The sequence below is a fragment of the Pyrus communis genome, chromosome 10, assembly GCF_041283825.1.
Source record: "Pyrus communis isolate YQ-2024b chromosome 10, ASM4128382v1, whole genome shotgun sequence".
NCBI lineage: Eukaryota > Viridiplantae > Streptophyta > Magnoliopsida > Rosales > Rosaceae > Pyrus > Pyrus communis.
This window is the reverse complement of record NC_142574.1, coordinates 4,913,172-4,925,983: the sequence shown is the minus strand read 5'-3', so window position 1 is coordinate 4,925,983 and position 12,812 is coordinate 4,913,172.

Genomic DNA, 12,812 nt, shown 5'->3' with positions numbered 1-12,812 from the left:
AACCCTCTACAGACTACTATAGCCTTTTTTTTGGGTATAATTTAAAGACAAAGAGTGTCCAACATGTTGAAATTGACGGTATGCCCCATAAATTTACAGCAATTGTTTGTGTGGGGAGCCTTTACCTCCTCGATGGTGATCCTGTTCTGTGATACAGATCAAGACTTGAAGCAGCGAGATTATTTTCTTCTTCTTCTCTTGTATTTGTCTCCTCTACCTTGTTTGCTTGCTTGTATTAGGATCTGCAAATAGATGGAGTCCGAAATCTGAATATTTATTTCCTTCTGGGTGAGGTTTATTTGGATTTTGCAGAAAGGTTGTTGATGATAACTGTAACTAGTATTTTTTTTGTATTGGGATGTATGGTACTTGTATATGTCACTACTGTGGTGCATAATTGACACAATCCGAGGATAGAAAGAAGAAACAGGAGAATTGAAATCCTTACAATTAGATATAGCAGGTCGCAGTAAGTCTCTCAAATTTTTTTGGTGTGTTTATTGAGTATTGTACCTGATTTTTCTATTGCTCATACCAACCTTATTTTGGGCTATAGAAAAGATTTGATTTTTTCAAAACTATCACAACTTAATCAAAACACATTTTCTGTTAAGATGGAACCGAATGAAGCTTGTGTTGTGCAGTGAACCAGTGAACATGATGTGGTGAACTTTCAGAAACCCAATTGTATATTATGCACATCATAAAAAGAAACTTTCTTTTCGAGTTAAACGTCTCCCAGGAGAAGATCATTTACCTGGTGAAGCAGAATGGAGACTTTGGATGTATAGTCAATCTGGTAAACCTAAATCTCAAACTATAGCAAAAGAGTGTTGAATCTGTTTATTTCCATTGCTGCATGTGATCTCATCATCACTCGTATGGAAATTTTTTGGAACTCAATTTCTCGACCCATTTTGCCCATATATATATAATTTTTTGCTGCGGCCATTGTATGCTGAAGTAGTTTCTGTACTTGTTTTGGGTATAAGTTTGCTTGTTAACTCTCATTTAATGGTACTTTTGGCTTATATCAGAGCTTGTTTTTTGGTCATCAGGGTTTGCTTATTTATGTGGTGTATTTCCAGACCTTGTAGTCCATAAAAGGATTGCCAGACCTTGTAGTCCATAAAATAATAACTAATCCCACAATTAACCCAAATAAAGTGATTAAGTTACAAATTCTTTTCATTACCTCTCCCCTAGAGAACAACCTTGTCCTCAAGGTTTAAAATCCAAACTCTCGAAACTTGGCAGTGAAGGCATCAAAGTCTTCCCAAGTTGTTTCTTCTGCTATGGAACCATCCCAATGAACTAACACTTATACACCTTTCTCTGCAACACTTGATTAAGAACCTTGGTGCTGAAGTCATCTGTGGCTTGCTCTGGTAAAGCTGCAAAAGGAATGACTTAAGACCCCAACTTTTTCTTCAAGTAACTGACATGGAAAACTGGATGAATCCTGGTTTCTTCTGGCAATCTCAGTTTGTAAGCTGCTTTTCCAATTTTCTCATTACTTCAGAAAGGACCATAGAATTTTAGGCTGTAACCTGTGACAGGCATGAGAGTTTAAAGACTGTAACTGGTATCAAATACACCAAATCTCCCAGAGAATTCTCTCTCAGTTTTGTGCTTATCAACATGAGACTTCATTCTGTTTTGAGCCCATTTCAAGTTGGATTTCAACACTGCCAGCATCCTATCTCTCTCTCAAGTAGTGTTTGTTCTACCACTTTCAGTTTTGTGCCCATTTCATAAGTAGTAATGAGAGGATGAGCTATTCCATATACAATTTCAAATGGAGTAAACTTGGCAGAAGTGTGCAAGAGTTGAAGAATCAACTATGGTTGAGGCTTAAGCAAGGACACAGGTCGAGGGATTATGCTTCAAATTATTCAACTTAGCATCAATCTGAAGAGTTATTGCAATAACATCATGCACAATAGAGGGCCTTAATAGCTTAACATCATATTTCAATTCACGTTTTAATCCTCCTAGAAGGTTACTTTTTAGCAAAATAGGACTAACATCACTGGATCTATTAGCAAGCCTATGAAACTCCAAAATATAATCATTTAGGGTACCTGTTGAATTCGTTTGATCCACATGGCAATAAATATGTGAAGTTGGCATACACATATACCACATTAGCATACTAATAGAGCTTTTAACGTATTTGAATCCCATAGGCCAACATGAAGGTTTTCCAAGGAGGGAGTATTCTTATGAACTGAGTGTTGTGATTGCTTCGATCACAAGGGAGAAAAGTTATTTTGTAATGAAGACTAAATTGTAAGCTATTTTGGACTTAATTGTAAGGGGTAAAATGTTCAGGGTATAATTGTAAGGAACCTTAAAGTAATGGGAAACCTATAGTGGGTTGTTTTAGTTTGGACATGTGGCAGCGCAAAATGACCGTATAATGTTTCTCACATGCGTGTAATAGTCAGATTGGATTTTACAAATTAAAAATATATTCTCAACTTCATCTTCTTCCGCATGCCTCTCCATTGTTACCAGTCTAGGTTGATTTCCAGTAAATTGTAACATCTCCCCTTCTTTTTGAACTTCATGTCTTCTTCCTCTCGCTTCTTACATTGTTACCAGTCTATATCAATTTCCAGTAATAGGTTCTGATTCTGACATCCACCGAAATCTCTTTCGGTCGTCTTTGAATAGATTCTTTACTAGATTTGGAGTGGTTGTGAATTTGAGCTTCAATGGAAAACGTTAAAAGAGTCGTGATTAGCAATCCGAGCCAAGAAAGCATGACTCCCAGTCAATCAGCCATGACTCCGAGTCAAGAAACCATGGTTGTTGTGATTAGAGTGAAAAAAAAGAGTGCAAGGAGGAGGAGCTATTCTCGAGAGAGAAAACGCTGACCTTAAAACCTGCGTTATGGTGAAAGATTGTGTAGGACTATTTGGGTTACCCTCTGTCCGAGATGATGAACGTGTTACCATCGAAAATGAAGATTCTTACGATGTTTTCTTGGATTTTTATGCCCTTTAGGCCCTTTATCAACACAAGTGAAGGTACTCTAATGCTCCATTAGATTGTACCTTCAATTATGATGGTAGAGGCCCTTCGAGAACCTTCACTTGTGTTGATAGAGGGCCTAAAGGCATAAAAATCCAAGAAAACATCGTAAGAATCTTCGTTTCCGATGGTAAAACGTTCACCATTTGGACAGAGGGTAACCCAGATGGTCCTGCAAATTTTTTTAACCAAAACACAAGTTTTAAGATCAGCGCCTTCTTTATGGGAATAGCTTACACTCCTTCTTTCACTCTAATCACAGCAACCATGGTTTCTTGACTCGAAGTCATGGCTTCTTGATTGGGAGTCATGCTTTCTTCTCTTGAATTGCTAGTCATGACTCCTTTAATGTTTTCCATTGAAGCTCAAATTCACAACCACTCCAAACCTAGTAAAGAATCTCTTCAAAGACGGCTGAAAAATATTTCGGTGGATGTTAGAATCAGAACTTGTTACTGGAAATTAATATAATACATTTCGGTACGTATTAGCACATACCTTTAGGTACATTAGCACATACATTAGGTGCATTAATTCAATATAATACATTTCGGTGCATATATTTCGGTACACACATTTAGGTATATTAATTTATCATAATACATTTCAGTACTAACATTTAAAAACATTAGTTCAATATAATACATTTCGGTACTAACATTTAGGTACATTAATTGAGTCTTTCAACTTTGAAGACTAAATTAATGTACTGAAAGAGATTTTGGTGGATGTTAGAATCAGAACCTGAATTTTGGGATTTGGGGTAAAGAGGCGGAAGCTGTCGCAGAGAAATTGAGGAGGAAGAGGAAGAAGAAGGAGAATGGCATAATTGGAAGAACCCTAACCCTAGATTTGGGCAGTGGAACCGAAGATTGTGGTGAGAAATTATACTCCATCCCTGAGAGAGCTGAAGAGGAAGAAGCAGCTGAGAAAAAAGTTGCAATTTATATAGTTTTCGTTCTCAATTTTTTTATTTTTTATTTCATAGTTCTTTTCTTCCTTGTTGGATTATGAGTTTTTTCTTTTTTTTTTTAATTTTTGTTTAAGATTGGTGTTATCGACACATCTGCTTTTACTGTCTAATTTTAATAATGATTTTTCAAAGCTACGGTTTAATTGTGGTCAAAACAGTGTGTCTTCTCTTTAACACTCAGGTTCATATTCACTTACCGATAATTAACTAGACACGTTTGGAAATAACTAAAAGCATTGTTAGATTATTAAGACAAATTATTTTTGACATTGTTTGATTAAAAAAAAAAGAGTTAAAAGTGTTGTTAAGTAATAAAAAATCATTTTCATGTGCTTCCATCAAACAACATTTCAAGTATTTTTCAAAGAAAGTACTCACATTTGTACCAATAATATTGATGTAATAATGGAAAGTACTTTTGAAACATAACTGTTTTTTTTTCTTTCAAAAAACCAATTCCAAATGAAACTTTTGAATATTGTTTTGTCAAAAACAATTTAAAAGAAAGAAAACTAAATAATTTTTTTATTAGCACCCTATATCTTGTTGAATACATACACTTCACATCAAAATTTATTAATTAATAACGTATCTATATATACAAAGCAAGAAGGCAAAAAGGTTGCAAGATCAAATTTGGAAGAGGTTAGTGGGCAGTTTTTTCCCTTTATTTTTTAATTTTTTTTAATAAAAAATATTTTAAACAAAAATAAAATTACAAGAAAAAATAACACGTAAGCATGTGTTAGGACTAGTCTACATAATATGAAATGACAATTTAGTCTTCATAAGATTTGAATAAAAAAAATTATTTTCTAAATAATTTGCATAAAAATTATTTAACGATATAAAAATTGAATAGAAAATAGAGCAAATTTAGTATTCATATACTTACCATCTATTTGTCTCATCTCTTTAATAGAGGTAAAACCCGCTAACACATGTGTGTTTCATCTCTATTAGATAGATGATACAAATGAATGATACAAATATATAATAAGAATCACATTTTTATTCATAGATATTCCACCCACAACAAATGAAATGTCTAAATGGCTACACTGTTATCCATTCGTTTCCGATGGTAAAACATTCACCATCTAGGACAGAGGGTAACCCAGATGGTCCTGCACCAAAATGCAAGTTTTAAGATCAGCACCCTTCAAATTTTGAGGACGAAATTTTCTTAACGGGGGTAGATTGTACCGACCTGTCCCCAAATATTACAGTTTTATAATTTTAAAACATGAATTTACAAATATACCCCTAACGAAGAAAATGTTGACTTTCGCTGACTCTCGTTCTATGACATGTACAAACTTTTTTCTTAATTTATTCACATAGCACTCGTCACTACGAACGTGTAGGAGCAAGTGAAATCGAATTCCGAGTTACGATGAACGTTTTACAGAATTACAAAGTCGAAGGGCAAAGTAGTCAATTCATTATTCTAGATATCAGGGTTGGATATTTGTTTTTTGGTGGGTTTTTGTGGTCGTGGGGCCCACATCCCATTTCCCTTCCTTCCCCGTGTCATTTTCCTCCCTAAACTCTCAGGGACTCTCTCGAACTCTTTCCCTCATCTCTCTCCTTGTCTCTTCCCCTCATCTTTGCAACTCTTTCTCCGAGCTTGCATAACCAACAATGACAGCATCACCTCCACTACCACTAGCCTCGCCACTCCGGCGAGCACCATCACCATCTGTGGACCCTCCCTCCTCCCTCTCTCAAACTCTCTCATTTTCCTCAAAATCTATCTCCCTTCTGTCGAACCCACGACACCATCACCATTCCCCATCTTATCCGGCGAACTGCACCACCAGGTAGCAATCTCGACGAAATTTACCACCCTCGTAACCCAGAAACCAGAAACATAGGGAAAACACCCTAACTCCCTCTATGTCTCATTGCGTCGCAGCTACCATGGCCCCTGTTCATCATCTCCGGCGACCTCTCATTGATGCCAACATAGGTAAGCTTTGAAAACATTCTAAACCTTCTCCTTTTATTCTCATGGTTCATTTTCTTATCGTGTTTGTATGTTTGGATGTTGGAGCATCACAAAAACAGCTCGGGGGAGACCTCCCCAGATTATGGTGAGAACCTGCAGCCTTCCAGGTCATGTTCCGACCAACTTCAGCCACGGGATAGGTATACTAATCTTCCTTGTTCCTTGGGCTTCAAATTGGTATATTAGATTGCTATTTTTAGTTGAGATTCAAGGATGAACAGAGCTTTCAAATTATGGCTTTCTTCTTCCATTAAATTGGGTCGACCCAACCCGACAACCTAACAACCCGACCATTTGACCTGACTCGTTGACCGACCCGTTGACCCATTAACCCGACACAGATAAAATATTCTTGGGAATATTCCTTATTTTGATTTTGACAAAATTTTTCTAAGAACATTCTTAGACTAATTTCAACGCACCGAGTCCATTTTTGACATCCGTTTAGTGAAATTCTGAAGTTTTAATGTAGTTGACCGGCTCGGCATCTCCATTGACTTTTCGTGTCAACCGTTGACTTTTTCGTTGACTTTTCCCAGGACCCCTCGTAGGGTAATTCGACGCCCTGATACCAAATTCGCGTTCTGTTTTTCCAAATTCAATCGTTTTAGTAAGTTTTTACTAATTAATCCATTTATGTGATTAGGTGCATTTGTTAGTGGCAATTCAGTCCTCCCTAGTTCGAATGGCTCTTTGGCAACAGAGTATCTATGAGTGAACCCTTTCTTAAATTGTAGCTTTTTATTAAATGCTAGGCTTGCATTCATGAAAAGCATGGTTTCATGATTTTACGCTTCATGATTTATTTAAGATTTGTTGAATTTACGTTTACGAAAAATTTATGAACCATGGCTTTTTATGGCTTATAGATTGACATGTTTAAAGGAATCACATTTATGGCTTGTTTATGATTTCAGATAAGGGTGCAACTTGGGTTGGGCAAATCCGAACCTGTCCATGTCCAACCCGAACAAGCGGGTTTTTTTTTAGTTATAATCTGCCCAAACCCAACCCAATTTCAACTCATTCATTGATTGGGTTGAGTTGGGTTGATCATTTGCCCGTCCATCCCCAACCCAACCTAACCTGACTAACCAAACCCAGTCTAACCAGATTGTAACCCATATCAATTATACTCATACTACACCCAAGTGTGCCAAGTCAAAAAACCAACACCATTTCTAATAATTTTTTAGTAAATTACCCTTTACAATTACTTAAGCTTTTAGAGAATAAGAGGCTTTGATTAGTCAGCCCATATTCGCAGTCTCTAAATCCTAAAACATTATAGTAGATTGATTTATGAAATTAGAGTTAGCTAGCTTTGATGCTACTTGACTTAATTTTTTTTTTTTTAGGAATTCTTGGAAACTAAGTTGTTACAAGATTAAACTTGAAAAAGTTGGGCAACCCAAACTCAACCCAAGTAAACCTTAACTCAAACCCGAGCCCAAATGAACCTGAATGAAACCTAACCTGAACCTGAGCCTGAATTGTAAAAGTTGGGTTAGGATTGGGTTTGCCTTCTAACCCTCCCAACCCGCCCAAGTTGCACCCCTAATTTCAAATATCAAGATTTTGAATTCTACATTGGTATGAGAATTTGATTACATTTTCTATGCTTATCTAGTGGGTATTCATACATCACATACACACAACACGAGTATGTAGACTTCTATGGCCATAGGACACAATTGAGGATATTTATGACATAGTCCCAACTTCACTGGCGAAACCAGTGTCAGACAGCTTCACTAGCTAGGACTAGTGTTGGTGTGTTATGTATATGTTTCTTCTCTAGCGTAACCCAAAGTCGTACAACTTCACCTTCGAGTGATGGGACTTACCATATTTCTTCACTGGCGTAACCTAATGTCGTACAGCTTCACCTTCGGGTGATGACCATGCCCACGAGTGACTATAATACCCCTAGTTGAGTACATCATTGATGTGATTTACGAATGTTTTATGGATTTGCCTTCGGGCAACTATATTACCATTACTAAGCACTAGTTTACACATACATGTTTTTCATGGCATGCTACAGTTTTCAGAAAACCTACTATGTAGTACTACACGAGTTTTCAAAACAGGAAGTTAGTATGTTCAGAAAGAAAATGATTTTCTTATTATTAATAATAATAATATTATTATTATAAACTTTGGTCCATCCACCCTTTGTTTAGTGCCCCCTTCAAGATTTAGAATTGAGGCATACGATCCCAGCATTAGGGTACTCCCACATCGGTATCTTTCGAGCCTTCTCTGTGTAGGACTCATTCCTTTATTCGTACCTTTTTATAATAGTTCTTTCACATTATTCTTGATTAGTTTTATGCTCTGAACACATTTCCGCATTGGCATATTTCTTTCTAATTACATATTTTATTTGTATGCATATTTAAAATGGTTTCATCACCCTCGGGTATCGGCGCACATGCCTATCATCGAGATGCCCGTTTTTGCCTTTAGACCTGCCTTCTTCATTAGACATGACCTTAAATGAATTTCAATTTTATATATAGCCTGATTGTATTCAATTAAGACACCAATACCTACAAATAATACCTACATCTACATCTCAACTCACAAAGCAAGCATCGAAACCTTCTTTGTAAAGTTTCGTAAACATCCTTTGTCAACACTCCATTTTATAAAAAAATTCCAATAAAAATTCAAGTATACATATTCAAGTAATTCTCTAGTCTTAAGTAAGTTTTTTTTATTTTTATTTTTTTAGTGTGTTTGTTTAATTAGATTTCCAGTCTAAAATAGAGAAATACTATTGCAGTTATATTATTTCTTTCTAAACTGACAATCATATTATGTTAAAGCATTCTATGAGACAAAAATGATATAAAATTGGATGACTGAAGAATACGGTGTATGTAGATTTGACTTTCAACCTATGCTTATAGACAGGAAGGTGGTGGTGGTGGATGGATGGATGTGTTTCATATGTATTTCATGTGTTTTTTGTTGTTTCATGATTTTTCTGTACTAATCTTGTTTCATGTGTTTCATATGTGTAAAAACGGTTTTCCACGTATTCATGAAATAAATATTTCATGTTATTCTATGACTTTCATGTTTCTTTTTCCACGTATTACATGAAACATATATTTCATGTTATTCTATGACTTTCATGTTTCATGGGGTAGGTTCAGTGAAATTTTCTTTATTTATCAGTCTTTAAATATTTTTTTTTGGTTAAAATTTTCGTAAAAATAAATTATGATAATCTACATAAATTTTATTTTTAAAAAGTTACCGAGAATAAATAGTCTAAATTCATGCTAAATATTTGTAACACCCCACATCGTCTAGAGAAGTGGATCTTGTAAGCCTTATATGTATATTCTCATCTCTACCTCTTTTGAGAGAAAAAAAAGGTAAAAATAAAAAATAAGAAGAGAAGGGGGAGAGAAAGAAGAAAAGAAAGAGATAGATTTGGAGTGAGAGGGGAGGAGGGAGAGAAAATGAAGAAATGAATTTAAGTTTAAAAACTCTAAAAACTCATTTTTTGTATTTTTAGATAATAGATTATATTTTTTAATTAGTCTTAAATTCAGTTTTTGAAAATAGTCATACTAAACAAGTTTTTAAGACCTAAAACTTGAAAATTGTTTTTAAATTTAAAAAGTTGGATTCAAGTAGAGTACCAAACAGACTTAAGTTTTAACCCTACCGTTAGATTTAAAAAGTTAAGTTCATGTAGTACCAAATAGGCTCTTAATTTTCTGGACTAAAATTTAGAACCCTACCATTGCATGTAGTGTTGAAGTTTTAATGTAGTTGAAGAAGAACGAAGCTAATGTGAAGGCTGATAAATCCCACTTTTATCTCATCCTTCCTCCTCCCTCCATCAAATTTGAATTTCAATCGAATTCTCTGTCATCATTATCCTCCCTCTCCTCTCCTCCTTCCATCAAAATCTCTGTACTCCCATTACTCTCTCAATTGAAATTGAATTCTCACCAAGAATACACGAACCACCCCACAATAACAAAAACAAAATTATGGCTCTTGCTGTTTCCTTTTTATTCAATATATTCCAATTTTTGGAATTTCGAAGAAAATCAAATGACAATTCAAGATTTCAATTTTGGGTTTTGAGCGGCAATGGATTATAAAGGTAAAGGAGTCATGACAGAAGAGGAATATCAAGAAACTACATTCAGGTGTAGGAGAATCTGGTGTCAAAAGATTCGTTCTGGTGAAATTATCTTACGCAGCACCATTAGGATCGCCGCCAGCTCAACTGTCTATTCCAGATGGGGAAGAATTTACGATCGGGAAAAGTTAATGGTCGTGACATTTTATTGGACTTCACGAAGTCTCCCAGTAACTCCTAGGACTCTACACTCCTGCGTATCTTCTCGGAAGATGCTCTTGGCGGGAGGAAAGAAGACCCACGTCTCGGAAGATGCTCTTGGCTGGAGGAAATAAGACCCACGTCTTAAACCGTTTAGCTAAGCTCGGACATACAATGGAGTTTTGAGACGGAGACATTTTGATTGGGGATCCAACAAAGTTTATGTGTTACACCTACAATGAATGTCACCCACTGAGGCAACCACCAAACCATCTCAGAGCTCCATTGTAAGTGTAGCACCTAAAACTTTGTCGGATCATGAATGCTGAATTCTTCTCCATCTCGGAGCTCCTCGATATCTCTGACTCATAGCATTTTCCGTGTAGATGGATAGGAGTGTGAGTCCCACGAGTAATCGCGAAGTCCAAGATAATGTCACAACCACTAACCTTTGTAATCTTAAATTCCTACCCATCTCGGATAGACCCTTGAGTCGGCGATGAGCTGATGGTGTCGCGTCAGATCCTTTCACCAGAACGAATCTTTTGGCATCAACTCCTCCTCCTTCCTGCAATATGATCACCAAAATGATAGTTTCTTGACATTCCTCCTCCGCCATAACTCATTTACCCTATAATCCATTGCCACTCAAAACCCAAAACAGAAATCTTGAAATGTAAGTTGATTTCTTCGAAAATGTCGCTCAAAACCCAAAATTGAAATCTTGAAATGTCATTGATTTCTTTGAAATTCCAGAAATTAGAATATATTGAAGAAACAAAAATCTTAATTTTGTTTTGGTTATAGTTGGCTTGTGTATTTTTGTTGAAAATTAAATTTCAGTGGAGAGAGGAGAGGGAGGACAGAGATTTTGATGGAGGTAGGAGAGGGAGGAAAGAGATTTTGGTGAACATAGGAGAGGAGAGGGAGGAGAAGGACGACAGAGAATTCAATTTAAGATTCAATTTCGATGGAGGGAAGAGAGAGGAGGAGATAAAAGTGGGATTCGATTGAAACGTTCATCTTGCAGTCAAGAGCATCTTCCGCAAAGATGGACAGCAACGTAAAGTACCATGAGTTATGAGGGGAGACTTCCGGAAGTCCAATAAAATGTCACAATCCAATCACAAGGATATGATTAATGTCCTCATCTATATCAATACAGGAAACCTGTTTTGACTATCAATGGCTTCATGTTTTAAGGGAATTTTTTGTATCATCTATGCCTAATTTGTCTTGTCACTTTTGCACCTTTTATCTCGTGTATGCTCTTTGTCACTTGTTCATCATTCCTTCGTTTTTATTTTTCTGCAGAACCTAGCAGAGGAAATTTTTTTGGCCAATGCTTCTAAGGGAAAGTCTAAGGGCCCGTTTGTTTGATAGGATTAAGGAGGACTGGACTGGACTGGACTATAGTCCCTTGTTTGGTCTGCTGCAGGATTTGGTTTAATGAGATTAGGTGGGATTCGCTCGGATTAAACACCTCCTTAGGAGGTCTTAACCAGGATCCCCAAAATTGGGCGGATTCGTAAGCCCAGAGAAAATCGCGAGGGTGACTTCCTGCTCGTCCTCCTTGCCGTCGCTCATCATCGTCTTCCCTCATCGTCGTCTTGCCCTCGCTCATCGTCGTCTTCCTCACCCTCATCTCTGCATCTTCCTCATCTGCATCTGCTCGCCCTCATCTGCTCCGAGTTGTCTGGTAAACTTCGAATCTTCGATTTATTTCGTCATTTGTTTTGCAGATCGTGATATTACTGAGCTTTATTTGATTTTGTTGTTTTGGGTTTGAGAAATTTTGAATCCTAGACCTCTGCACTTGAACAAATTAGGGTTTTGATTTTTAGGTCAAATTGAGATTGATTAGAGCATCTGAACTTCACTAAAATTCACTGTCAATCTGCAACCTTGGTAGAAGTAGCCTGCTTAGCATGTTGGGTATGTTGATTATGATGTTGTTAGGATTCGGAAGTACATTGGCTTTTGTGGGTTTTATTTGGCTTAAGAAATGGTTATCGGCTTGGTAAATGGTTATCTGCAACCTTGGTAAATGGTTGTCGGCTTAAGAAATCATATGTGGGTTTTATTTGGATTAAATCCTATTTTAGGAGTTTGCTGCTGCAAAAGCAGATGTAAGTGAGATGAAACATGAAACTGGGTTTGGCAGTTGAGAATTGAGCTGAGAAAATGGGGTAGTGTTTCACTTTATCATCCTTTTGTGTTCAATCTGATGTTGTTAGGATTCGGAAGTACATTGGCTTTTGTGTTTTGGTAGTTATAATGCTTTGATTTGTTCGCTTTAATTTTGGATTTCCATATGAATGTTCATCTGTTGAATGCAAATTATGTTACTTTTGGTAAATGGTTATCGGCTTAAGAAATCAAAGTGGCTTAAGGATCAACTTTGTTGTTATAAAATTGCCTTTGCTAGATAACTCGTGTATACAACTTACAAGTACTCCTATATTAATTTGTTT